This window comes from Lathyrus oleraceus, chromosome 3 (genome assembly GCF_024323335.1).
Source record: "Lathyrus oleraceus cultivar Zhongwan6 chromosome 3, CAAS_Psat_ZW6_1.0, whole genome shotgun sequence".
NCBI lineage: Eukaryota > Viridiplantae > Streptophyta > Magnoliopsida > Fabales > Fabaceae > Lathyrus > Lathyrus oleraceus.
In genome coordinates this window covers 19,525,877-19,543,755 of record NC_066581.1, presented here as the reverse complement: position 1 = coordinate 19,543,755, position 17,879 = coordinate 19,525,877, and positions in this window count along the sequence as shown.

Genomic DNA, 17,879 nt, shown 5'->3' with positions numbered 1-17,879 from the left:
CTTAGTTGGATGAAAGTTGATAGATTATACTGTGTATGAGAAATAAGTTATTGAATTTCTTGAATACGCGGAACAAAATCTTTCCAACAATAATTGTCATTTTTATTGTCCTTGTGTTAATTGTGGGAATATAAAAAAAAATTCAAATAAATAAATATTTCATCACCTATTTGTCATCTCATATTTTTGACACCAGCATTAATGTGATAAAAAAACATGTAATAATGAATTTTTTTTGTGAAAAGTCAAAACGGTTAATGATGACCATAAATATTTCGACAAATTCAACTTATTGATAAGAAATCTTCATTGTGGTCGAAGTCATAGTTAGACGAAGTTCAGGAAGTTTTGGGGACTTAGAGAAATTCAGTTTCCAAGACATTCTCTATTGCATTCGATTACATTTTCAACTCTGGTCATTATTTTTAAACTTAACATTTTGACTATTAGTTATCATTTTAAAACTACACATTTCTACAACTATGTCAAAATCATTTCAAGTTCATGATTCACAAAAATATATTTTGGAATCTTTTCGAGTTTAATCCCTTAAGTAAATTTAAAACTATTTTTATATACTAAATTTCATAGTAAACAAATCGGCACGCCCAGTGGGACCTTTTTTTGTGTGAATTTATGCCTTTTTATTTTTGAAAATTCTTATTTTCAAGTTCCGCGTTTAAGAAAATCTCATATTGTGAGAGTGAATGAGATTGAGGAGTAGTGGGATAACCAAAAGAGAAAGTAGAAATCTAGTAAGGAGATTTGTCAGGAAGATGGTTAATCCCACAAACAACAATAATGAAGAACAACCATCCAATAGCACTGGGGCAAGGATAGTCACGGTAAGTTTGACCGAACCAGACGCCTATATTGCTATCATGGTGGCCATCTCATCAATGACAATTATGCTATCAAATCCACAAGAAGGGATGGTTTTTCCCCTTCGATAACACAGAGTCACCCAGTGACTCCTAAACTGATTATGTGAGCGCATTTTACACCTTCTGCCACCAATTTCAAAATGCCTATGTTGGAGCGTGAACAACCTTATGGTATGCCAACATCAACGATGGCAAGCCTGCATACGAACCCTTCGACATTTTCTAATAATGTTGTGAATGCATATTCTCCAATATTGGCATCTGGATTGGTCATAGGTAACCCCGGTCGAACCATACAACCTCAAGTAGGGATGGGATTTGGTTCCCAAGCAATGCCAACACTTACTACGAATTTTATGATGGCGATGAGATAACGGGCAAAAGTAACCATGATATGGTTAATATGCTTATCCAACAAATGGCAGCCATATTTAACCCATTGATTCAAAATTCAAATCAGAGTTACCAACAATTGGAAACTCAAATGAATCGAATCACTGACTTCTTTGGCGCTCCGCCAGCGCCGATTCGACCTATTGCATAACCGCAGTTGGCCAGACCAATTAGAAATGAGGGGGTAGCCCATGAAGAAAACACAATGAATCAGGGGCAATAATTTGTGCCCCAAATAGGTGAATAAGGGAGACCTAGAGAGGCCGAACGACCACCCGTTTTGGTAGTTAATCGAAACCAAGACGCTGACCAAGTGGTTCGTCAAGTTCGACAAGAGAATATGTTAGGAGAAAACTATCTTGCAGCCATAGTCGAAATAATAATGGCAAAAAACGGTGTCAACATGGGCATGCGAAGGCCAAATTATACATCTCCTTTGTCGGAGTATGTTTTACAAACCAAACTCCCAAGGGGATGGAAGGTCCCTAAGTTCACCAAATTTGTTGGTGATACTAATGAGTCCACAGTCGAACATATTGCTTGATATTTGACTGAGGCTGGGGATATAGCGAATAATGAGAACTTAAGGATGACATACTTCCCTAGTTCCCTTACAAAGAATGCCTTTACATGGTTTACTACACTTCCTGCGTATTTCATAACTCATTGGACTCGTTTGAAAAGGTTGTTCCATGAACAATTCTATATGGGGAAATCTAAGATTAGTCTGAAAGAATTGTTAAGTGTGAAGTGAAGGTTCACTGGAACAATTGGTGATTACCTTAATAGATTCTGATTGTTAAAATAGGATGCTTTACTCAAGTGCTTAAACATGAACTAGTTGAAATGGTCGCTGGAGTATTAGTTTTTTATTAGGAAGAAATTAGATACACAATATCTAAGAGATATGACTGTTAGATATCCAAAAGTGCTTATTTGAGCTATCAAATATGGGCATCTTTCACTCCATTTCCTTGCTAAAGTGTTCAAAACCACCTTTGTTTTAGATGAATTGCAATACAATGATAAACGATCTTGTTACCTTTGATTTGTGTGTTATTGTGCAGGAATAGGGCATGAAATAATAGAAAAATGAAGCCACAAGAAAGTTGGCAAAGGGACCAAAAAAGGGATGCATTCATCAGCTTGCTCGCTAGGCGAGGGTTGTGGCGAAGAGCTCGCTAGGCGAGCACCTAGCGAGAACCCAGCGAAGAGCTCCAGTATTTTACAGTAGCAAACATCAGCAAACTCGCTAGGCGAGCAGCCAGCGAAGGGTGTAGCGAACACGTCCAGACTTGGTCAAAAGCGCAGCCAGCACTCACTCGCTAGGCGAGCCATTAGCGAGCTCCCAGTGAGCAATTACAGTAGCAAAACCTCCTAAGCTCGCTGGAGCGAAGGGTGAAGCGTGTGCTTCGCCTAGCGAAGGTTTTGTTCGCCTAGCGAACATGCCAATCTGGCAAAGGTTATTTCTTTAGGCGCAGGTGCCTCAGGTGCCTCATTTTGGGGCTCGCTAGGCGAGCCATTCTGCTCGCCTAGCGAGCATGACAGCTCAGTAGCAGCACTATAAGTAGCAAGGGCTACTTTTTGGAGCCATACTTTTACACCTCCATACTTTTGTACTTTTTAGATATTTTCCAGCATTGCTCTAGAGATACTTTGTGACCTAGAAATCATTTCTCTTCATCTCTTAACAATCTTTCACAAAAAGAAGGTGGATTCCCATCCAGTCTCGATTATTCGACTCGGATGTTGATCAACCTTCTTCCGAAACTTGTTGACCAAGCTACCATGAAAATGAGTAGCTAAGTTCTTCATTTTGTCAAGGTTAGATGTAGATGATCATTAGCTTTGTGTGTAAATGGGATGATCTTCATTTGTAAACTCTTTAATGGTGAATATATGGTGAAAACTTTGTTTTATTGAAAACTCTTTGTGTTGGTTTATGATCGAGAGATGTTTACCAACTCTTTACCTAGGTTTTCATCCAATCTTGTTTGTTAGCTAGAGATAGTAATGAATGATTTTGTTCACCATAAGGTTGAACCAAAAAGTTATCATTTTGATAGATTGTGTTAGAGAAAAACAATGGATCAAAATGGGAAAACTCACAATGTGTGTTAGAGATAAACACATTGGGAGGACATTGTGAAATAGTTTATCATCTAAAGGAGTTTATAAGTTTTGTTGATCGAACATATACATGCAAAGTGATCGTCGAACCCTAACTTTGGCAATATTTCTCAAATATTAAAACCAAATCTTTTACCGCATTTTATTACACTTTTATGCAAGATACCGTGACTAAACCCAAAAACCCCCTTGTTACTACGAGTTAAGAATTGAAACAACTGTCGAAAGGCGGCGATATCTCACAATCCCTGTGGAGACGATAACAAACACCCGACACTTAAAAATACATTCAACAAAATGGCACCGTTGCCGGGGATTGTGAATTGATATTGCGAGCATCGCAATAGTTGCTTAATTTTTAGCTTTCGAATTTTTGACTTGTGCTTGTAATTTGTTTGGTTTAGTGTGCAGCTTTCGTTTTATGCGAGGGCAGATGTAAGAACAAAAATTGTTCTACAACAGATTCCATGATTTTGATGATAACAAAGGATGAAACCAAAAATGGCACCCTAACGAAAAGTTTCTAAGTGTGCAGGGTTCTATAGAAAGAAGAAATAAATCTGATGATGTCATCAGATGCAAAACAAGATCAGATGCAAAATCTCAAGTATCAGAAGCATCTAAAGAGGAATCTCATTCAAGAAGCTCTGACTCTGGACAAAACTACAAAGTATCAGAAGCATCTGAACATGAAGTAAAGTCTAGAAGCTCTGACTCTGAACTAATGCCCTCTGTAAACTCTGGAAGTTATCAGCGCCATCTGAACTTTCAAGAAATAACATCAGAAGCAAGATTCTCCAGATACACGAAGACTCTAATCAGAATTGTTAATCATGATGAAGTAACGTTTAAGCCAAGTTAAAGTTCTGCAAATGGATTTCCTCAATTAGAAAGAGACGTTAATCTCCACTTCCAAGAGAGAAGATACTAATTGTGGTAAGTAGTCACTTCTAAGAGAAAAAGTCTACTGCAGAAGCTATTAATGGAATGGCGTAACTACATCTCAATATCCAACAGATTCAACGCTACTTCAACTCTACTTCAACTCCTATAAATAGAGAAGAAATCTCATTCAGTAAACAAGAAATCAACTAGCCAAAACTATACTGAAATTATATCACGCTCAAGAAAAACATCTTTGTTCTTCAAAGATTTTCACTAAGCTTTTGCTTATCAAGTGAAAAATTTGTTCTTAAGTTTGTAATATTTGCTTTCTTAGAAGCACTCTAGATTACACATCTTGTATCTAATTTTTATTTGATTTCCTCAAGTGACTCTTTGCAGTCTGTAGACTTGAGAGGACTAAGAGATTTTCTTCTCTCTTAGGGGTTGTTTGTAATCTTTCAAGATTAGTGGATTAAGTCCTTGTTGAAGGCGAAATCACCTTGGCCGGGTGGACTGGAGTAGCTTTGTGTTATAAGCGAACCAGTATAAAATCTTTGTGTGATTTCTTTTTGCAAAAGCGCTTATTTTTCAAACAATTCAAACCCCCCCTTTCTTGTTTTTCTCACCTTCAATTGGTATCAGAGCTCCGGCTCTGTTATTGATTTTCAAATCAAACACTTAACCGTGTAGAGAGATCCAGTGCGAGAAAAACAAATGGCCCACTCAAATGAGAAAGATTCTTACAATGCCAAGCCTCCTGTTTTTGATGGAGAAAAGTTTGATTACTGGAAAGATAGAATCGAAAGTTTCTTTCTGGGTTATGATGCTGACCTCTGGGACATTGTCACAGATGGATACAAACCTCCAGTCTCAAATGGAGCTGAAGTTCCCAGAAGCAAAATGTCAGAAGATCAGAAACGTGAGTTCAAAAATCATCACAAGGCCAGAACAATACTTCTAAATGCTATATCATACAACGAATACGAAAAGATCACCAACAGAGAGACGGCTAAAGATATACTTGACTCTCTGAAGATGACCCATGAAGGAAACTCCCAAGTCAAGGAGACGAAGGCTCTGGCGCTGATCCAGAAATATGAAGCCTTCAAGATGGAAGATGACGAAGCTATAGAAGCTATGTTTTCCAGATTCCAAACTCTTATTGCAGGTCTTAAAGTGCTAGACAAAGGATACACGACTGCAGATCATGTTAAGAAGATAGTCAGAAGTCTGCCAAAGAAATGGAGACCAATGGTTACTGCTCTGAAGTTATCAAAGGATCTGAACAATATCAGCCTTGAAGAACTTGTTAGTTCTCTCAGAAGCCATGAGATAGAACTAGAGGAGGATGAGCCTCAGAAAAGGAACAAGTCAGTGGCGCTGAAGTCCAGACCTGAAAGACGGAAGTCAGACAGAACCAAAGCCCTTCAAGCAGAAACTGCAGACACTGATGACTCTGAATCTGAAGACTCTGATGATGAAGAAGAGTTGTCCCTACTAACCAGAAGAGTTAAGCAACTCTGGAGAAAGAGGAACAACAACAACTTCAGAAGATCAAGACCCAGAGGGGATCGATCAGAGTCAACTTCAAAAGGTAAACCTAATAAAGATATTACCTGTTTTGAATGTAAAGAAACAGGTCATTACAGAAATGAATGCCCCAAGCTGAAGAAAGATAACCCTAGAAAAGAAAGCTTCAAGAAGAATACCTTCAGAACAAAGAAAGGATTAATGGCCACCTGGGACGATAGTGAATCAGGATCATCAGAATCTGACTCTGATGAACAAGCCAACGTAGCATTTATGGCTACCACATCCAGCAGCTCAGATGAAGAATCTGAAGAGGTATTTTCTGAACTTTCTAGATCTGACTTAGAATCATGTTTATCAGAAACTCTTACCTCTCTTCAGAAATTAAAACAAAAAATTAAAGACATTAAAGGCCTTCTTAAAGCAAAATCTGAAGTATGTAGTAGACTTGAGACAACAATTCTAGCAAGAGATGATACTATCAGATCTCTAATGATAGAAAGAGATGGAGCTAAAACAAAAAGCTTAGAATTGGAAGAAACGTTGTCTCAAGCACCACAAACTTCAAATGAAATTATTTATAAATATGAAGAAGCCTTTCAAAAATTTCTGAAGAATGGGATAGATAGGAGTATTATGGCATCCATGATTTATGGAGTCAGTCAGAATAATAAAAGGGGAATTGGTTATGATTCTGAGAAAGATAAACCCTCTACAAGTGATCAAATTAAATCTCCTTTTTCATACCACTACACACACACACAAGAACACAAATTTAAAAATGCTAGAAGACCCAAAGTTGTGAGAAACTCTGGGAAAACTAATCTAAAAGGACCCAAGAGATTCTGGGTACCGAAAGATAAGATTATCTATGTTGCAGATATCCTATGCAGCAAAGTTCAGACACCAGTCATGGTACCTGGACTCTGGATGCTCGCGACATATGACGGGAAGAAAGTCTATGTTCCAAAGCCTGGAACTTAAAGACGCTGGATTTGTAGGCTTCGGAGGAGATCAGAAAGGAAGGATCAGAGGCTCCGGAACTATTGGTAATGGTACTCTTCCCTCTATATCTGATGTTCTTTATGTAGAAGGATTAATGCATAACTTGTTATCCATAAGTCAATTAAGTGATAATGGTTATGATGTAATCTTTAATCAAAAAACGTGTAAAGCCATTAGTCAGAACGATGGCTCTGTCCTTTTCACACGCAAGAGGAAAAACAACATTTATAAAATAAATCTTTCTGATTTAAAAGATCAAAATGTTAAATGTTTAATGTCAGTTCACGAAGAGCAATGGGTATGGCATAGACGCTTAGGCCACATTAGCATGAGAAAACTTTCTCAGCTAACTAAACTTGAGTTAGTCAGAGGCTTACCTAAACTGAAGTTTTCTTCAGATGCTCTGTGTGAAGCTTGTCAAAAAGGAAAGTTTTCAAAAACATCTTTTAAAAAGAAAAATGTTGTTTCTACCTCTAAGCCTCTGGAGCTTCTTCACATTGACTTATTTGGTCCTGTGAAAACAGCATCAGTCAATGGAAAGAAGTATGGACTAGTAATCGTTGATGATTACAGCCGCTGGACATGGGTAAAATTCCTAAAGCACAAGAGTGAGTCTCACTCTGTATTCACCAGTTTCTGTTCTAAAGTGCAAAAAGAATTTGACTCTAAAATTGTTAGAGTCAGAAGTGATCATGGTGGAGAATTTGAAAATAAAGATTTTGAAGAATTATTTGATTCTAATGGAATATCCCATGATTTCTCCTGCCCTAGAACTCCACAACAAAATGGAGTTGTAGAGAGGAAGAATAGGACACTCCAAGAAATGGCCAGAACCATGATCAATGAAACAAATGTAGCAAAGCACTTTTGGGCAGAAGCTGTAAATACAGCGTGTTACATTCAGAATAGAATCTCTATTAGACCTATTCTGGATAAGACTCCCTATGAACTGTGTAAGGGAAGAAAACCCAACATTTCATATTTTCATCCTTTTGGATGCATTTGTTTTATATTAAATACTAAAGAACATCTGAACAAGTTTGATTCCAAAGCACAGAAAGGTATTATGTTAGGATACTCAGAACGCTCTAAAGGCTATAGAGTATACAACACAGAAACCAAAATTGTGGAGGAATCAATTCATGTTAGATTTGATGATAAGCTTGACCCTGAAAAGTCAAAGCTAGTTGAAAAGTTTGCAGATTTAGAGATCACTCTGGTAGAATCTGAGAAAACTCCAGAAGCAACTGTCACTCCAGACTCTGAAGAAATTAAATCTCCAGAAATTCCAAGGAAAGTTAAAAGTCGCATTAACGTATCTGAAGATTTGATCTTGGGAAACAAAGATGAACCTGTTAGAACCAGATCTACCTTCAGAACTTCTGAAGATATTCCTCTGGGACTAGTGTCTCTGATTGAGCCTACGTCCTGTGATGAAGCTCTTCAAGATAACGATTGGGTGGCAGCTATGCAAGAAGAGTTAGATCAATTCTCCAAGAATGATGTCTGGGATCTCGTTCCAAAACCCAGAGGCACTCATGTCATTGGAACCAGATGGGTTTTCAGAAACAAACTGAACGAGAAAGGAGAAGTTGTCAGAAACAAAGCACGACTGGTAGCTCAAGGTTATAGTCAACAAGAAGGTATTGATTATAATGAAACTTTTGCTCCAGTCGCGAGGTTAGAATCTATTCGTCTTCTTGTATCTTTTGCTATTAATCATTCTATCAAATTATACCAAATGGATGTCAAGAGTGCATTTCTTAATGGTTATATTTCAGAAGAAGTGTATGTTAATCAACCTCCAGGCTTTGAAAATTCAAACTTTCCAGAACATGTTTTCAAACTTAAGAAATCTTTATATGGACTTAAACAAGCTCCCAGAGCTTGGTATGAACGTCTGAGCAATTTTCTTCTGGAACAAAATTTTATCAGAGGGAAAGTTGATTCTACACTCTTCTGTAAAAACCTTAATAATGATCTCATGATATGCCAAATTTATGTTGATGATATTATTTTTGGTTCTGCTAATATCTCTGTTTGCCAAGAATTTTCTAAGTTAATGCAGGCAGAATTTGAAATGAGTTTAATGCAAGAACTAAAGTTCTTTCTGGGAATTCAAATCAATCAAACTCCAGAAGTCACGTACATTCATCAAAGCAAGTACATTAAAGACGTTCTGAAGAAGTTTGACATGACTGAATGCAAGTCTGCAAAGACTCCCATGCATCCAACTTGCATTCTGGAGAAGGAAGAGGTAAGCAACAAGGTTTGTCAGAAGCTCTATCGAGGTATGATAGGCTCTCTTCTCTATCTGACTGCTACTCGTCCTGATATTCTCTTTAGTGTCTGTCTTTGTGCCAGATTCCAATCAGATCCTAGAGAATCTCATTTAACAGCTGTTAAGAGAATTCTTAAGTATCTGAAAGGAACTCCTAACCTGGGCCTGATGTATGAGAAAACATCAGAGTATAGGCTTTCTGGTTATTGTGATGCAGATTATGCAGGAGATAGAATAGAACGTAAAAGCACATCTGGAAATTGCCAGCTTCTGGGAAACAATTTGATCTCCTGGGCTAGCAAAAGACAGTCAACTATCGCTCTATCAACTGCAGAAGCAGAATACATCTCAGCATCACTGTGCACAACTCAGATGCTCTGGATGAAGCATCAGCTAGAAGATCTTCAGATATTTGAGAGTAACATTCCTATCTTTTGTGATAATACTGCTGCTATTTGTTTAAGTAAGAATCCCATTCTACATTCCAGAGCCAAACACATAGAAATTAAACATCATTTTATTAGAGACTATGTTCAGAAAGGAATAGTAACGCTGAAGTTCATTGATACAGAACATCAATGGGCATATATCTTTACTAAGCCTCTAGCTGAAGATAGATTTCTTTTTATCTTAGAAAATCTGAACATTAAAAATTGCCCTGAGTAAAATTTGGCTCTGAACATGAAAAATGAGACTCTGATAAAAACAAATACACTTCTGCCTCTGACTCTGATACTTCTACCAAGTTAAGAAGATATCTGAGTTAGAAATCTTCAGAAATCCTTTGGTATTCCTGAAGATCAGATACATCAACACGTGGGGAACATGCGTCTAACCCTAGAACTTCTAGACAGCTGTCAAAAGAAATCAAAGGTCAGAACGCTTGAAATCTCCTCGAGCAGTGTGCTTACTGTTGGGATTAGACTTTCATTAATGAGCTGTAATCATTTTTCCCCCAAACGTGCTATTTTGGTTTTTGTGCTAACGCTGGTATGTGTGTCGTTTTGCATGCGTTTTTACTTAGGTATATAAACACTTTTCTCACATTTCACACACTTATCACTTTCACTCACTCTTAAACCCTAAACCCTCTCTCGAAGTTTTCTCTGCAACTCCTTCAGTTCTTCATCTTCTTCATCAATTTTCTTCATGAATCCTCAAGAGCAAGAAGTTTTTAACTTCTCCCAACAAATGGAAGCCAGTTCTAATCCCCAAACCTCAAACACTCAAACACCCACGGTTATAAGCGTCACCACAACCCCAGTTTATAAAGAACCTCACATTCTTGACCGTGAACAACACATTCATCTTTCAACTCCCTTTTAAGGTTTGGATGTACTGTGTGAATCGCTGGTAGACTTTGAGAACTTGAGAAGAAACGGTGTTGATCTTACTGAAGATCTTCGCAAGCAAGGTTGGGAAAACTACTTCGACAGGCTTTATGGTCCAATCTACCCTCTTCTGGTGAAGGAGTTCTGGAGATGTGCAGATGCTGATGACCAGTTCATTGTTTCTTTTGTTCTGGGAGTGAAGATAGTGATCACAGAAGGATCCATTGCCTCTCTGTTGAATATGGAAAGTAGTGGAGGTAAAAGGATTTACAATATTCCTCCAAGGTCAAAACGCATCACTGAAGTCATCAACCCTACAATCTTTAAACCTAATGTTGAAGGAAACCCCTCTAAGAACAAGGAGCTTCATCAGAACCTCCGAGTTTGGCTGAAGATTATTCTGGGAACAATCCATCATCGTCCAACCTCCAACTCTTCAGATTACATAAATGCTGATCAGAAATGCATCCTTTACTGTATTCAGAAGGGTATCCAGATCAACCTCCCTGTTCTCCTCTTCAGATATCTGAGGGATTCAGTCAGAGAAACCAGGAATAACATGAAGCCCAGATCCTACATTCCTCTGGGTAGATTGCTCTCTGACATCTTCATTGAGCATGGGCTGGTAGATGCTCTGGAGAAGACCAGATGTATGGATGATCTGGCAATTGATGTGGGAAAGCCTCTGAATGCCAAAAACCTGAGGAGTATGGGAATCATCAAAGACATCAGAGTCAAGCCCACTATGGATGTGACCTGGGAAGCTCTGAAGGATCAGAGGAAGATGCCTCATGGCCTTGCCAGGTTCTTCAAGGATGAGCCCAGAGACGCTGTTGCCCTCTATCTTCATCGTATGCTGGAAGAAGGTGTTGATGTTTCTGATTTCCGCCTTGAAGACTGTCTGGACTCTGTAGAAGATCTTGTCAGATACAAGAGAGGTGTCTCTGAGAGACAGATAGCTGCTGAGGCAAGGAGAGCAAAGAAAGCCAGACTTGGAGAAACTTCTGGCAGCAAAACTTCAGCACCTCTGAATGTCTCTTCTGGTAAGTCTATTCCTCCTGTCTCCTCTGCATCTATAATGGCTTCCTCTAACCCTCCCTCTTCTCAACCAATATATACCACCGCTGAAATACCACCCTCAATCACCAGAACCTCCCAACCAACACCAGTTCTAAACATTGCTAGAACCTTCATTCCTCCCTCTCAACCTATACAAACTCACAAACAAACTTCTTCTTCCTCATCCTCTGAATATGAATCACCTCCTTACCTTTCCCCTTCTTCTGACCAAGAGTTTTCTGAACAAGAGTCCTCTGACCAAGAACACTCTGACCCAAACTCCCCAACAATAGCTGAAATTTATGCTAAAAATTTCGCTCCACAACCCTCAACACAATCTGAAGTAACCTCACCCCTCCAAACTTCACTTCCACCACAACAAACAACAACCTTACCCTCTGAAACTCAACCATCTGATCCCTTCACCTCTAATATCACTCCACCATTTATTCCCGCTGTACCTGGACCAGACTCTGACCCTTTAGACCTAAATCCACTATATGCTTCATCCCCTAGTCTTCAACCAGACGCAGATTCTGAACTTCAAGCAGAATCTGAACCTCAACAAACTGAACCTCAACCTCTAAATCTCAGCCCTCAAAACTCTCCACCTCATTCACCTGAACCTGAACCTGAACTTACCATACCTACCCTTGAGGAGGCCATTTTACAGGTTGCAGAAGCTTCAGTCCAGAAGATCAAGTCTCTGGCTAAAAACTCTGAAGTTAGTGATGATCCTAAATCTGTTAGGACACACTGGAACAGAGTCATTAGTTGGATGACCTCTGAGTCTTATAGGCTGAAGGGTATCTCTGAACAAGTCAGAAATGGCTACATCAGAGATGCTGAGGAACGGCTCCAAGAGAGATTGGCCAGAGAAGCTGAGGCCAGAAGATTAGAGGAGGAAAGACTGGCTAGGGAAGCTGAAGAAGAAGCAAAGAGGTTGGAAGAAGAACGACTGGCAAAGGAAGCAGAACTTCTAAGGATTAAGGAAGCTGAAGCCAAGGCTAAGGCAGATGCAGAAGCCCAAGCTGCTGCTGATGCTGAAGCTCAGCAGGCTCTGATTCAGGGGGAGTCTTCCTCTGCGATCCCTCTGATTCTTAACACTCTGAAAGAGATAAAGCAAGATCAGCAAGAGATCAAGAAAGATCAGAATGAGCTTCGTGCCAGGATGGACAAGCAAGATGCTCTGAATGAAAACATCCAGAACATGTTTGCCATGTTGCTTCAGAGACTTCCTCAACCTCCGAACCCTTAGGCACTTAGGATTTATTTTGTTTGCTTGCCTAGTGTTTTTGCTTCTGTCTTCTTTTTAGCTCTGATATTCGTCCTTGAATCTGATGTTTTTGACTGTTTTTTTTTTGTCTTTGTGCCTTTTAATGAAGTGTTTTTCTCTTTATTATTCTTTTTATTTTTATGCCTTTTTGATTATGCCAAAAAGGGGGAGAAATTATTAAATAGCTCTGATGAAAATTATGTCTAAAACCTTAAGCATTCTGCAACAATTATAGAAATAGTTCTGATATAAATAGTTCTGATATAAATAGCTCTGATTAAATAATAGCTCTGATTAAATAACTCTAACATTAAAATTAAGAAATTGCAGAAAGTTTTCAGAAATCTCATTGCTTGGAAAGCTCTGGTAAGAACTTCTGAACTCCCTAGTACTAACTCAGGGGGAGCTTTTGTCTATCTGATCTAATATTTTTCATGTTTCTTCTGATAATTTTATTTGTTTTGTCATCATCAAAAAGGGGGAGATTGTAAGAACAAAAATTGTTCTACAACAGATTCCATGATTTTGATGATAACAAAGGATGAAACCAAAAATGGCACCCTAACGAAAAGTTTCTAAGTGTGCAGGGTTCTATAGAAAGAAGAAATAAATCTGATGATGTCATCAGATGCAAAACAAGATCAGATGCAAAATCTCAAGTATCAGAAGCATCTAAAGAGGAATCTCATTCAAGAAGCTCTGACTCTGGACAAAACTACAAAGTATCAGAAGCATTTGAACATGAAGTAAAGTCTAGAAGCTCTGACTCTGAACTAATGCCCTCTGTAAACTCTGGAAGTTATCAGCGCCATCTGAACTTTCAAGAAATAACATCAGAAGCAAGATTCTCCAGATACACGAAGACTCTAATCAGAATTGTTAATCATGATGAAGTAACGTTTAAGCCAAGTTAAAGTTCTGCAAATGGATTTCCTCAATTAGAAAGAGACGTTAATCTCCACTTCCAAGAGAGAAGATACTAATTGTGGTAAGTAGTCACTTCTAAGAGAAAAAGTCTACTGCAGAAGCTATTAATGGAATGGCGTAACTACATCTCAATATCCAACAGATTCAACGCTACTTCAACTCTACTTCAACTCCTATAAATAGAGAAGAAATCTCATTCAGTAAACAAGAAATCAACTAGCCAAAACTATACTGAAATTATATCACGCTCAAGAAAAACATCTTTGTTCTTCAAAGATTTTCACTAAGCTTTTGCTTATCAAGTGAAAAATTTGTTCTTAAGTTTGTAATATTTGCTTTCTTAGAAGCACTCTAGATTACACATCTTGTATCTAATTTTTATTTGATTTCCTCAAGTGACTCTTTGCAGTCTGTAGACTTGAGAGGACTAAGAGATTTTCTTCTCTCTTAGGGGTTGTTTGTAATCTTTCAAGATTAGTGGATTAAGTCCTTGTTGAAGGCGAAATCACCTTGGCCGGGTGGACTGGAGTAGCTTTGTGTTATAAGCGAACCAGTATAAAATCTTTGTGTGATTTCTTTTTGCAAAAGCGCTTATTTTTCAAACAATTCAAACCCCCCCTTTCTTGTTTTTCTCACCTTCAGCAGATTCCTGTGGACGAACTTCTTTTTGATCCCGAGATCGAAAGAACCGCAAGGAGGCTGAATAGCAGAACGAGACGAAGGAGGCAACAAGCTAGACAACGACAAGAACAAGGAGGAAGTTCTTCTACCACACATCCACCACCGTTCATACCTATCATGGAACCACCACCACCGCCCATTTCCACTCCATGTGTAAACAGTCCAAGGAATACTGCTCAGTTTGCCAACCACACGGGAAGGCAAGCCGAGATGAAAACGGGAACTCTTAATTTACTATATGGGAGTCCATTCACCGGAATGGATCATGAAGATCCCTTTGCTTTTCTCACCAAATTTTACGAGATAGCATTGGCGGCCGGAGTTGATCAAGCTCAAGAGCTACCGTTGTTCAAAAGATTATTTCCCCACGCTTTGCTCGGCAAAGCAAAAGATTGGTACTTAGATCAAACACCAGCCGTCATGACAGATTGGAACGTGTTGGAAGAGAAGTTCATCGAAAGATTTTTCTCCCACAACCGGTTCATGGAATCCAAGATGGCCATCTTAGTGTTTTCACAAGGAACCAACGAATCATTAAATGAGGCGTGGGAAAGATTCAAATCCATGCTTCAGAAGTGTAAAGGGCATGGATTTGATGAATTGAATCAAATCCATATTTTCAAAAATGGACTTCAACCAAATTGCAAGACTTTGTTGGATGTTACCTCGGGTGATTCTTTATTGTCTAAAAGCGCCGAAGAAGCTACAAATATCATAAATCGAATGGCTCTAAATGATCTTCAAAGTCAAAGTAGAGGCAACTCTTTAAAGAAGCCGGGAGTGCTTGAACTTGGGACGAACGATGCCATTCTTGCCCAAAACAAACTCATTTCACAACAAGTGGAACTCTTAACGCAGCAAATAAAAGAGTTGAGAGAACCTTCAAAAGCTAAACAAATAGCTTGTTGTGAGCTTTGCAAAGGTGAGCATGACACCGGATTTTGTCCACCTCCCGGGTTCGAAGAAGTAAACTACATGGCAAACCAACGAGACTACCAACCGAGACAACAACAACAACCAACCTTATCAACCACATCCTCAAAATCAACAACAACACTTCCAAGGGAATCAAGGGTTCCAACCTAGGAATAATTATTACCATAACCAAGGTTATGGGGGTGGTTCTTCTAGCCGTCAAAACCCTCCCCAAAATCCTTATCAACCTCAACAACCGCCGGTCGTAACTTCAAAGTTAGATGAGACATTGACACAATTTATGCAAATGTCAATGGCTAATCAAAAGAGCAACGATGCGGCAATCAAAAATCTCGAGACTCAAGTTGGACAACTTGCTAAGCAACTAGCGGAACAACAACCCGGTCCTTCTTTTTCGGCGAACACGCAAACAAATCCTAAGGAGCATTGTAAAGCGATCATGATGAGAAGTGGGAGGGAGTTGATTAGTGAGAATAAAAAAAGAGATGAGAGTGAACAAAGAGAGGAAAAGAGGAAAAATGAGGAGGAAATATTGGAGGATAATATTGATGGTGAAGTTGGGGAGTGGAGTGAGGAAGAAAGTGAAAAGAACAAAAAGAATGGTGAAGTTGAAAAGAAAGAAAGTGTGGAAATTGAGAAAAATAAGAGTGATGAAGTAATGGTGGAGGAAGTGAAAAAGAAAAGAGCAAGAAGTTCTAGAGTTGCTAAAGGAAAGGAGGTAGTAAGCGCTACTCCAATCCAAAACCTTCCTTATCCACATGCTCCATCTAAAAGGGAGAATGAACGGCATTACGCCCGGTTCATGGATATTTTTAAACAATTGCAAATCAACATTCCGTTTGCCGAAGCCTTGGAGCAAATGCCCAAGTATGCCAAATTCATGAAGGACATACTTACAAAAAAGCGGAGGTATACGGAACCGGAGACCATTGTCCTAGATGCGAGCTGTAGTGCAATTATTCAAAGGACGCTTCCGAAAAAAGAGGTTGATCCGGGACGAGTTACTTTGCCGGTTAAAATTGGTGATATCTATGTCGGAAAAGGACTAATTGATTTGGGGTCAAGCATTAATCTTATACCATTGTCTATTGTAAAGAGGCTTGGCAACATTGAAATTAAGTCCATCCGGATGACGTTGCAATTGGTCGATAAGTCGACTACCCATCCTCATGGCGTAGCCCAAGATGTTTTGGTTAAAGTTGATAAATTCTTTTTCCCGATCGATTTTATTGTTATTGATATGGAAGAGGATGATGATGCTCCGCTCATTCTGGGCCGACCGTTCATGAAAACCGCGCGCATGATGAGACGTTGACGACGGTTTGATGAAGGTGAGAGTCCAAAACGAAGAAGTTACTTTCGATCTATTTGAAGCAATAAAGCATTCAAAAGATAGAAGTGATAGCTTTCGCATCGATGTGATCAAAGAGGCAATTTTGGAGGTTTCTAAGCATATTCATGAGATATCTCCTATGGAGTTAGCTCTTGATAACTCATTTGAAGTTTTCACAGTTGAAGAAGAGCAAGCTCTTGATGAATGCTTAAGGGAACTTGATGGTTTAAACGAACTACAACCGTGGGAAGTGGAGGAAGAAGACTTGAAGAAGGAGGTTAATGACGAAAAAGCGCCTATTGAATTGAAAATGTAACCTTCTACTTTGAAGTATGTATTCCTAGATGAGACCAAAGCAAAGTCGGTCATCATAAGCAACCTTTTGTCAAATGATGAAGAAGCCCGTTTGATCAATGTGCTGAAAAAAAATCAAGAAGCCATGGGTTGGACTCTTTCCGATCTAAAAGGAATTAGTCCTTCCTATTGCATGCACAAGATCTTAATGGAAGAGGATTTTAAGTCGGTAGCTCAACCACAACGCTGCTTAAATCCTACTATGAAGGAGGTTGTTAGAAAGGAAGTTGTCAAGTTGTTGGATGCGGGAATGATTTACCCGATTTCGGATAGTCCATGGGTTAGTCCTGTGCATGTGGTTCCGAAGAAAGGTGGAATTACCGTGATCCGAAATGACAAGGATGAGTTGATCCATACTAAAGTTGCGACGGGGTGGCGAATGTGTATTGATTATAGGCGGTTGAATACCGCAACTCGAAAAGATCATTTTCCACTCCCGTTCATGGATCAAATGCTCGAAAGACTCTCGGGGCAACAATACTATTGTTTCTTGGTGGTTATTTCGGGTATAACCAAATTGCGGTTGACCCGACCGATCATGAAAAGACGGCTTTCACATGTCCGTTTGGAGTTTTCGCATACCGAAAAATGCCCTTTGGGTTGTGCAATGCATCGACGACTTTCCAAAGATATGTGCAAGCCATTTTTGCCGACCTTATTGAGAAAACAATGGAAGTCTTCATGGATGACTTCTCGGTATTTGGTGGTTCCTTTAGTTTATGCTTGGCAAACTTGAAAACGGTGCTTGAAAGATGTGTGAAGACCAATCTTGTGCTTAATTGGGAGAAGTGCCACTTCATGGTGACCGAGGGGATAGTGCTTGGCCATAAAGTCTCTTCAAGAGGGCTTGAAGTTGATCGTGCTAAGGTTGAAG